This window comes from Hippocampus guttulatus, chromosome 23 (assembly GCF_054856545.1).
Source record: "Hippocampus guttulatus isolate MCC_2025c chromosome 23, RoL_Hgut_1.0, whole genome shotgun sequence".
Classification (NCBI taxonomy): domain Eukaryota; kingdom Metazoa; phylum Chordata; class Actinopteri; order Syngnathiformes; family Syngnathidae; genus Hippocampus; species Hippocampus guttulatus.
Window position 1 is genome coordinate 1,765,630 of NC_141283.1, and position 10,808 is coordinate 1,776,437.

The 10,808-nt window shown below is 36.5% G+C and overlaps 1 non-coding gene across 1 annotated transcript; it reads right to left on the reverse strand.

Annotated features, from left to right (window-relative positions):
• Positions 1-353: 353 nt before the first annotated feature.
• Positions 354-427, reverse strand: trnai-aau (transfer RNA isoleucine (anticodon AAU)). The gene has a single exon. It is a non-coding gene; the product is annotated as a tRNA-Ile (tRNA).
• Positions 428-10,808: the final 10,381 nt, after the last annotated feature.

A 10,808-nucleotide genomic window follows, 5' to 3' on the forward strand; every position in this document is an offset into this window, starting at 1 on the left:
GCTGTCTCGATCCGATCGACATCATCGGAAATAGATTTTCAGCCAATCTCAATTGATCAATCAAACTTTATTTGTGGAGCATTTCAAAGCCTAACTATACATGGTCTTTAAAAAAAAGTCTTGGAAGAATTGGGTGCGGATTCAGTTGCAAAAAAAAAAAAAAAGACGGGATTGGGACATCCTTACTAAGATACCATTTTTTTCTGTTTTGTGAAAATACTTATTTAATGTTACAATCGTATTGCTTTTTCAAAGAAACACTTGTTTCCATTTTGAATGCATTTTTTTTATTTTCACAAAATGCATATGATGGAAGTCTTGTCCCCATATCGTTAAAAGAGATGAAAAAAGCATGGCCCGTACGGGGATCGAACCCGCGACCTTGGCGTTATTAGCACCACGCTCTAACCAACTGAGCTAACCGGCCATATAATCATGCCCTGAACATGTTGAAATATACAGGAGCTATTCGTGAAACCCGCAAAAGTGCAGATTTCTGCTGTTTGCGGCAGAGAACATATTTGGAGCGGACTCGTTTCCCAACGACGCTGAACTCGGCTGGCTCCACATTCGCGCTCGCACAACTCTGCTTTCAACCTGAAAAGACAGCAGTTTCGCTTTGTTGCCCGTAGGTGGCAATTTTTGCCACAGTTTTGATTGAGTGAAGACGCTCTGCAGTTTAAAAACACAGATTTTAATAGATAGAAATAGATTTCAAAAAGGCCATACAATACAAGATCATTAAAAAAAGTCTGACTATACGTGGTTGTTTAACAAACGCCTTACTATACATTGTCCTAAAAAAACAAAAAAACCCATAAAATACACGCTCATTAAATCAAAAGTCTCACTGGAAGTGGTTGTTTAAAAAAAACAACCCAAAACGCCTGAAGATACATGTCGTGAAAAAAACTACACATTGTCCTTTAAAAAAAATGCCTGACATACGTGGTCATTTAAAAAAAAAAAAAAGTCCACAATTTTAAGTTAGGCGTTTTTAGCCGAAAAAATAGTAGACAAAAACGACCCTGTACAATAAGGCGTTTTTAGCCGAAAAAAACGACCATGTATAGTCAGTCGTTTTTAGCCGACAAAAACTACCCTGTATAATAAGGCGTTTTTAGCAGAAAAAAACGACGATGTATAGTAAGGCGTTTTTAGCTTGCAAAAAAGACAGTATAGTAAGTCGTTTTTAGCCCCAAAAAAACGACATAGTATAGTAAGGCGTTTTTAGCCGAAAGAAAACAACATAGTATAGTAAGGCGTTTTTAGCTCGAAAAAAAAGACATAGTATAGTATGTCGTTTTTGAGCCGAAAAAAACGACATAGTATAGTGTCGTTTTTGAGCCGAAAAAAACGACAGTATAGTATGTCGTTTTTGAGCCGAAAAAAACGACATAGTATAGTATGTCGTTTTTGAGCCGAAAAAAACAACACAGTATAGTAAGGCGTTTTTAGCCAAAAAAAACGACATAGTATAGTAAGGCGTTTTTAGCCGAAAGAAAACAACATAGTATAGTAAGGCGTTTTTAGCTCGAAAAAAAAGACATAGTATAGTATGTCGTTTTTGAGCCGAAAAAAACGACATAGTATAGTGTCGTTTTTGAGCCGAAAAAAACGACAGTATAGTATGTCGTTTTTGAGCCGAAAAAAACGACATAGTATAGTATGTCGTTTTTGAGCCGAAAAAAAACGACATAGTATAGTATGTCGTTTTTGAGCCGAAAAAAAATGGCATACTATAGTATGTCGTTTTTGAGTTTTTGAGCCGAAAAAAACGCCTTACTATACTGTCGTTTTTGAGCCGAAAAAAACGACATAGTATAGTATGTGGTTTTTGAGCCGAAAAAAACGACATAGTATAGTATGTCGTTTTTGAGTTTTTGAGCCGAAAAAAACGCCTTACTATACTGTCGTTTTTGAGCCGAAAAAAACGACATACTATAGTATGTCGTTTTTGAGCCGAAAAAAAAGACATACTATAGTATGTCATTTTTGAGCCGAAAAAAATGACATAGTATAGTATGTCGTTTTTGAGCCGAAAAAAACGACATAGTATAGTAAGGCGTTTTTAGCCGAAAAAAACGACATAGTATAGTAAGGCGTTTTTAGCCGAAAAAAACGACATAGTATAGTAAGGCGTTTTTAGCCGAAAAAAAACATGGTATAGGAAGGCATTTTTAGCCGAAAAAAACGACATAGTATAGTAAGGCGTTTTTAGCCCGAAAAAAACGACATAGTTTAGTAAGGCGTTTTTAGCCCGAAAAAAACGACATAGTATATATACTGTCGTTTTTGAGCCGAAAAAAACGACATAGTATAGTATGTCGTTTTTGAGCCGAAGAAAACGACATAGTATAGTATGTCGTTTTTGAGCCGAAAAAAAACGACATAGTATAGTATGTCGTTTTTGAGCCGAAAAAAAAAGACAGAGTATAGTATGTCGCTTTTGAGCCGAAAAAAACGACATAGTATAGTAAGGCGTTTTTAGCCCGAAAAAAAACGACCTAGTATAGTAAGGCGTTTTTAGCCCGAAAAAAACGACATAGTATAGTATGTCGTTTTTTAGCCGAAAGAAACGACATAGTATAGTAAGGCGTTTTTGAGCCGAAAAAACGACATAGTATAGTATGTCGTTTTTGAGCCGAAAAAAAAGACAGAGTATAGTATGTCGTTTTTGAGCCGAAAAAAACGACATAGTATAGTAAGGCGTTTTTAGCCCGAAAAAAACGACCTAGTATAGTAAGGCGTTTTTAGCCCGAAAAAAACGACATAGTATAGTATGTCGTTTTTTAGCCGAAAGAAACGACATAGTATATTAAGGCGTTTTTAGCCCGAAAAAAACGACCTAGTATAGTAAGGCGTTTTTAGCCCGAAAAAAACGACATAGTATAGTATGTCGTTTTTTAGCCGAAAAAACGACATAGTATAGTATGTCGTTTTTGAGCCGAAAAAAAAGACAGAGTATAGTATGTCGTTTTTGAGCCGAAAAAACACGACATAGTATAGTAAGGCGTTTTTAGCCGGAAAAATGACAGTATAGTAAGGCGTTTTTGAGCCGAAAAAAACGACATAGTATAGTATGTCGTTTTTGAGCCGAAAAAAACGACATAGTATATGTCGTTTTTAGCCGAAAAAAACGACATAGTATAGTAAGGCGTTTTTAGCCGAAAAAAACGACATAGTATAGTAAGGCGTTTTTAGCCGAAAAAAACGACATAGTATAGTAAGGCGTTTTTAGCCAAAAAAAACGACATAGTATAGTAAGGCGTTTTTAGCCGGAAAAAAACGACAGTATAGTAAGGCGTTTTTAGCCGGAAAAAATGACATAGTATAGGAAGGCGATTTTAGCCGAAAAAAACGACATAGTATAGTAAGGCGTTTTTAGCCGAAAAAAAACATGGTATAGGAAGGCATTTTTAGCCGAAAAAAACGACATAGTATAGTAAGGCGTTTTTAGCCCGAAAAAAACGACATAGTTTAGTAAGGCGTTTTTAGCCCGAAAAAAACGACATAGTATATATACTGTCGTTTTTGAGCCGAAAAAAACGACATAGTATAGTATGTCGTTTTTGAGCCGAAGAAAACGACATAGTATAGTATGTCGTTTTTGAGCCGAAAAAAAACGACATAGTATAGTATGTCGTTTTTGAGCCGAAAAAAAAAGACAGAGTATAGTATGTCGCTTTTGAGCCGAAAAAAACGACATAGTATAGTAAGGCGTTTTTAGCCCGAAAAAAAACGACCTAGTATAGTAAGGCGTTTTTAGCCCGAAAAAAACGACATAGTATAGTATGTCGTTTTTTAGCCGAAAGAAACGACATAGTATAGTAAGGCGTTTTTGAGCCGAAAAAACGACATAGTATAGTATGTCGTTTTTGAGCCGAAAAAAAAGACAGAGTATAGTATGTCGTTTTTGAGCCGAAAAAAACGACATAGTATAGTAAGGCGTTTTTAGCCCGAAAAAAACGACCTAGTATAGTAAGGCGTTTTTAGCCCGAAAAAAACGACATAGTATAGTATGTCGTTTTTTAGCCGAAAGAAACGACATAGTATATTAAGGCGTTTTTAGCCCGAAAAAAACGACCTAGTATAGTAAGGCGTTTTTAGCCCGAAAAAAACGACATAGTATGTCGTTTTTTAGCCGAAAAAACGACATAGTATAGTATGTCGTTTTTGAGCCGAAAAAAAAGACAGAGTATAGTATGTCGTTTTTGAGCCGAAAAAACACGACATAGTATAGTAAGGCGTTTTTAGCCGGAAAAATGACAGTATAGTAAGGCGTTTTTGAGCCGAAAAAAACGACATAGTATAGTATGTCGTTTTTGAGCCGAAAAAAACGACATAGTATATGTCGTTTTTAGCCGAAAAAAACGACATAGTATAGTAAGGCGTTTTTAGCCGAAAAAAACGACATAGTATAGTAAGGCGTTTTTAGCCGAAAAAAACGACATAGTATAGTAAGGCGTTTTTAGCCAAAAAAAAACGACATAGTATAGTAAGGCGTTTTTAGCCGGAAAAAAACGACAGTATAGTAAGGCGTTTTTAGCCGGAAAAAATGACATAGTATAGGAAGGCGATTTTAGCCGAAAAAAACGACATAGTATAGTAAGGCGTTTTTAGACGAAAAAAACGACATAGTATAGTAAGGCGTTTTTAGCCGAAAAAAACGACATAGTATAGTAAGGTGTTTTTAGCCGAAAAAAACGACATAGTATAGTAAGGCGTTTTTAGCCGAAAAAAACGACATAGTATAGTAAGGCGTTTTTAGCCGAAAAAAACGACATAGTATAGTAAGGCGTTTTTAGCCGAAAAAAACGACATAGTATAGTAAGGCGTTTTTAGCCGAAAAAAACGACATAGTATAGTAAGGCGTTTTTAGCCGAAAAAAACGACATAGTATAGTAAGGCGTTTTTTGCCGAAAAAAACGACATAGTATAGTAAGGCGTTTTTAGCCGAAAAAAACGACATAGTATAGTAAGGCGTTTTTAGCCGGAAAAATGACATAGTATAGTAAGGCGTTTTTAGCCGGAAAAATGACATAGTATAGTATGTCGTTTTTGAGCCCGAAAAAAACGACATAGTATAGTAAGGCGTTTTTAGCTCGAAAAAAACGACATAGTATAGTGTCGTTTTTGAGCCGAAAAAAACGACAGTATAGTATGTCGTTTTTGAGCCGAAAAAAACGACATAGTATAGTATGTCGTTTTGAGCCGGAAAAAAATGACGTAAGGCGTTTTTAGCTCGAAAAAAACGACATAGTATAGTAAGGCGTTTTTAGCCGAAAAAAACCACATAGTATAGTAAGGCGTTTTGAGCCCGAAAAAAACGACATAGTATAGTAAGGCGTTTTTAGCCCGAAAAAAACGACATAGTATAGTAAGGCGTTTTTAGCCTGAGAAAAACGACATAGTATAGTAAGGCGTTTTTAGCTGAAAAAAAAACGACATAGTATAGTAAGGCGTTTTTAGCTCGAAAAAACCAACATAGTATAGGAAGGCGATTTTAGCCGAAAAAAACGACATAGTATAGTAAGGCGTTTTTAGCCCGAAAAAAACGACATAGTATAGTAAGGCGTTTTTAGCTCGAAAAAAACGACATAGTATAGTAAGGCGTTTTTAGCTCGAAAAAAACGACATAGTATAGTAAGGCGTTTTTAGTCGAAAAAAACGACCTAGTATAGTAAGGCGTTTTTAGCCCGAAAAAACCAACATGGTATAGTAAGGCATTTTTAGACGAAAAAAACGACATAGTATAGTAAGGCGTTTTTAGCCGAAAAAAACGACATAGTATAGTAAGGCGTTTTAGCCGAAAAAAATGACATAGTATCGTAAGGCGTTTTTTGCCCGAAAAAAACGACATAGTATAGTAAGGCGTTTTTAGCCGAAAAAAACGACATAGTATAGTAAGGCGTTTTTAGCCGGAAAAAAACGACATAGTATCGTAAGGCGTTTTTTGCCCGAAAAAAACGACATAGTATAGTAAGGCGTTTTTAGCCGAAAAAAACGACATAGTATAGTAAGGCGTTTTTAGCCGGAAAAAAACGACATAGTATAGTAAGGCGTTTTTAGCTCGAAAAAAATGACATAGTATAGTAAGGCGTTTTTAGCCGAAAAAAACGACATAGTATAGTAAGGCGTTTTTAGCCGAAAAAAACGACATAGTATCGAAAGGCGTTTTTTGCCCGAAAAAAACGACATAGTATAGTAAGGCGTTTTTAGCCCAAAAAAAACGACATAGTATAGTAAGGCGTTTTTAGCCGAAAAAAACGACATAGTATAGTAAGGCGTTTTTAGCCGAAAAAAAACGACATAGTATAGTAAGGCGTTTTTAGCCCGAAAAAAACGACATAGTATAGTAAGGCGTTTTTAGCCGAAAAAAAACGACCATGTATAGTAAGGCGTTTTTAGCTGAAAAAAACAACCATGCATAGGAAGGCGTTTTTAGCCCGAAAAACCGACGTTCAAGTAGAGCATGTAGTGTACCCTCGAAAGTGCAGTCCAAAAAAGCCTATGGTGCAGGACAAGTCACTTGTAGTGTAGCGGTATACATACCTGGGTTTGGTCCAGGCAACCCCGGTTCAAAACCCCGCTTAGTTATGTTTGAAAATGCAACACTTACTTTTTCCTCAAAACCCTTGAAAGTGAATGTCAAATACGCCTATAGTGCAGGACAAGTCACAGTCACTTGTAGTGTAGAGGTATACATGGCTGTGTTTGGTCTAGGCGACCCCAGTTCAAAACCCCGCTTATTTATGTTTGAAAATGCAACACTTACTTTTTCCTCAAAACCCTTGAAAGTGAATGCCAAATACGCCGATGGTGCAGGACAAGTGTCAGTCGCCTGTAGTGTAGAGGTATACATGCCTGCGTTTGGTGCAGGCAAACCCGGTTCAAAACCCCGCTTAGTTATGTGTGAAAATGCAACACTTATTTTCCTCAAAACCCTTGAAAGTGAATGTCAAATACGCCTATAGTGCAGGACAAGTCACTGTCACTTGTAGTGTAGAGGTATACATGCCTGTGTTTGGTCTAGGCGACCCCAGTTCAAACCCTGCAGCAGTAATGTGTGAAAATACAACACGTAGTTTCTTTTTCCTGGAAACCCTCTAAAGTGCATGTCAAATACGCGTGTGGTCCAGGCAACCCTGGTTCAAACCGCGCTCAGTTCTGTGTAAAAATACAACACTTGGTTACGTTTTCCTGGGTTCGATGACAGAAACACTACACATGGTCTTTTTTTCGGGTTAGAAACGACTTCCTCTACATGGTCGTTACTAGTAAGGCGTTTTTAGCCGAAAAAAACGACATAGTATACTATGTCATTATTTTCGGCTCAAAAACGACATACTATACTGTCGTTTTCTTCGGCTAAAAACGCCTTACTACACTATGTCGTTTTTTTCGGCCAAAAATGCCTTACTATACTATGTCTTTTTTTTTTTTGGGCTAAAAACGCCTTACTATACCATGTTTTTTTCGGGCTAAAAACGCCTTACTATACTATGTCGTTTTTTCCGGCTCAAAAACGACATACTATACTATGTCGTTTTTTCGGCTCAAAAACGACATACTATACTATGTCGTTTTTTTCGGCTCAAAAACGACATACTATACTATGTCGTTTTTTTCGGCTCAAAAACGACATACTATACTATGTCGTTTTTTTCGGCTCAAAAACGACATACTATACTAGGTCGTTTTTTTTCGGGCTAAAAACGCCTTACTATACTATGTCGTTTTTTTCGGCTCAAAAACGACATACTATACTAGGTCGTTTTTTTTCGGGCTAAAAACGCCTTACTATACTCTGTCTTTTTTTTCGGCTCAAAAACGACATACTATACTATGTCGTTTTTTTCGGCTCAAAAACGCCTTAATATACTATGTCGTTTTTTTCGGGCTAAAAACGCCTTACTATACTAGGTCGTTTTTTTCGGGCTAAAAACGCCTTACTATACTATGTCGTTTTTTTTCGGCTACAAACGGCGTACTATACTATGTCGTTTTTTTTCGGCTAAAAACGCCTTACTATACTATGTCGTTTTTTTCGGCTAAAAACGCCTTACTACACTATGTCGTTTTTTTCGGCTAAAAACGCCTTACTATACTATGTCATTTTTTTTGGGGCTAAAAACGCCTTACTATACTATGTCGTTTTTTTCGGCTAAAAATGCCTTACTATACCATGTTTTTTTCGGGCTAAAAACGCCTTACTATACTATGTCGTTTTTTCCGGCTAAAAACGCCTTACTATACTATGTCGTTTTTTTTCGGCTACAAACGCCTTACTATACTATGTCGTTTTTTCCGGCTAAAAACGCCTTACTATACTAGGTCGTTTTTTTTCCGGCTAAAAACGCCTTACTATACTATGTCGTTTTTTCGGCTAAAAACGCCTTACTATACTATGTCGTTTTTTTCGGCTAAAAATGCCTTACTATACCATGTTTTTTTCGGGCTAAAAACGCCTTACTATACTATGTCGTTTTTTCCGGCTAAAAACGCCTTACTATACTAGGTCGTTTTTTTTCCGGCTAAAAACGCCTTACTATACTATGTCGTTTTTTCGGCTAAAAACGACATACTATACTAGGTCGTTTTTTTCGGGCTAAAAACGCCTTACTATACTATGTCGTTTTTTTCGGCTCAAAAACGACATACTATACTATGTCGTTTTTTCGGCTCAAAAACGCCTTAATATACTATGTCGTTTCTTTCGGCTAAAAAACGACATACTATACTATGTCGTTTTTTTCGGGCTAAAAACGCCTTACTATACTAGGTCGTTTTTTTCGGGCTAAAAACGCCTTACTATACTATGTCTTTTTTTTCGGCTCAAAAACGACATACTATACTATGTCGTTTTTTTCGGCTCAAAAACGACATACTATACTATGTCGTTTTTTCGGCTAAAAACGCCTTACTATACTATGTCGTTTTTTTTGGGCTAAAAACGGCGTACTATACTATGTCGGTTTTTTTTCGGCTAAAAACGCCTTATGTTGTTTTTAGCCCTTTTAGCCCTATGTTGTTTTTTTCGGCTAAAAACGCCTTACTACACTATGTCGTTATTTTCGGCTAAAAACGCCTTACTATACTATGTCATTTTTCTTGGGCTAAAAACGCCTTACTATACTATGTCGTTTTTTTCGGCTAAAAATGCCTTCCTATACCATGTTTTTTTTCGGGCTAAAAACGCCTTACTATACTAGGTCGTTTTTTTTTTCCGGGCTAAAAACGCCTTACTATACTATGTCGTTTTTTTCGGCTCAAAAACGCCTTACTATACTATGTCGTTTTTTTCGGCTAAAAACGCCTTACTATACTATGTCGTTTTCTCCGGCTAAAAACGCCTTACTATACTAGGTCGTTTTTTTTTTCGGGCTAAAAACGCCTTACTATGCCGTTTTTTTCGGCTAAAAATGCCTTACTATACTATGTCGTTTTTTTCGGCTCAAAAACGCCTTACTATACTATGTCGTTTTTTTCGGCTAAAAACGCCTTACTATTCTGTCGTTTTTTTCGGCTCAAAAACGACATACTATACTATGTCGTTTTTTTCGGCTCAAAAACGCCTTACTATACTATGTCGTTTCTTTCGGCTAAAAAACGCCTTACTATACTAGGTCGTTTTTTTTCCGGCTAAAAACGCCTTACTATACTATGTCGTTTTTTCGGCTAAAAACGACATACTATACTAGGTCGTTTTTTTCGGGCTAAAAACGCCTTACTATACTATGTCGTTTTTTTCGGCTCAAAAACGACATACTATACTATGTCGTTTTTTTCGGCTCAAAAACGACATACTATACTATGTCGTTTTTTCGGCTCAAAAACGCCTTAATATACTATGTCGTTTCTTTCGGCTAAAAAACGACATACTATACTATGTCGTTTTTTTCGGGCTAAAAACGCCTTACTATACTAGGTCGTTTTTTTCGGGCTAAAAACGCCTTACTATACTATGTCTTTTTTTTCGGCTCAAAAACGACATACTATACTATGTCGTTTTTTTCGGGCTAAAAACGCCTTACTATACTAGGTCGTTTTTTTCGGGCTAAAAACGCCTTACTATACTATGTCGTTTTTTTCGGCTCAAAAACGACATACTATACTCTGTCTTTTTTTTTCGGCTCAAAAACGACATACTATACTATGTCGTTTTTTTCGGCTCAAAAACGACATACTATACTATGTCGTTTTTTCGGCTAAAAAACGACATACTATACTATGTCGTTTTTTTCGGCTAAAAACGCCTTACTATACTATGTCGTTTTTTTTGGGCTAAAAACGGCGTACTATACTATGTCGTTTTTTTTTCGGCTAAAAACGCCTTACTACACTATGTCGTTATTTTCGGCTAAAAACGCCTTACTATACTATGTCATTTTTCTTGGGCTAAAAACGCCTTACTATACTATGTCGTTTTTTTCGGCTAAAAATGCCTTCCTATACCATGTTTTTTTTCGGGCTAAAAACGCCTTACTATACTAGGTCGTTTTTTTTTTCCGGGCTAAAAACGCCTTACTATACTATGCCGTTTTTTTCGGCTAAAAATGCCTTACTATACTATGTCGTTTTTTTCGGCTCAAAAACGCCTTACTATACTATGTCGTTTTTTTCGGCTAAAAACGCCTTACTATACTATGTCGTTTTCTCCGGCTAAAAACGCCTTACTATACTAGGTCGTTTTTTTTTTCGGGCTAAAAACGCCTTACTATACTATGCCGTTTTTTTCGGCTAAAAATGCCTTACTATACTATGTCGTTTTTTTCGGCTCAAAAACGCCTTACTATACTATGTCG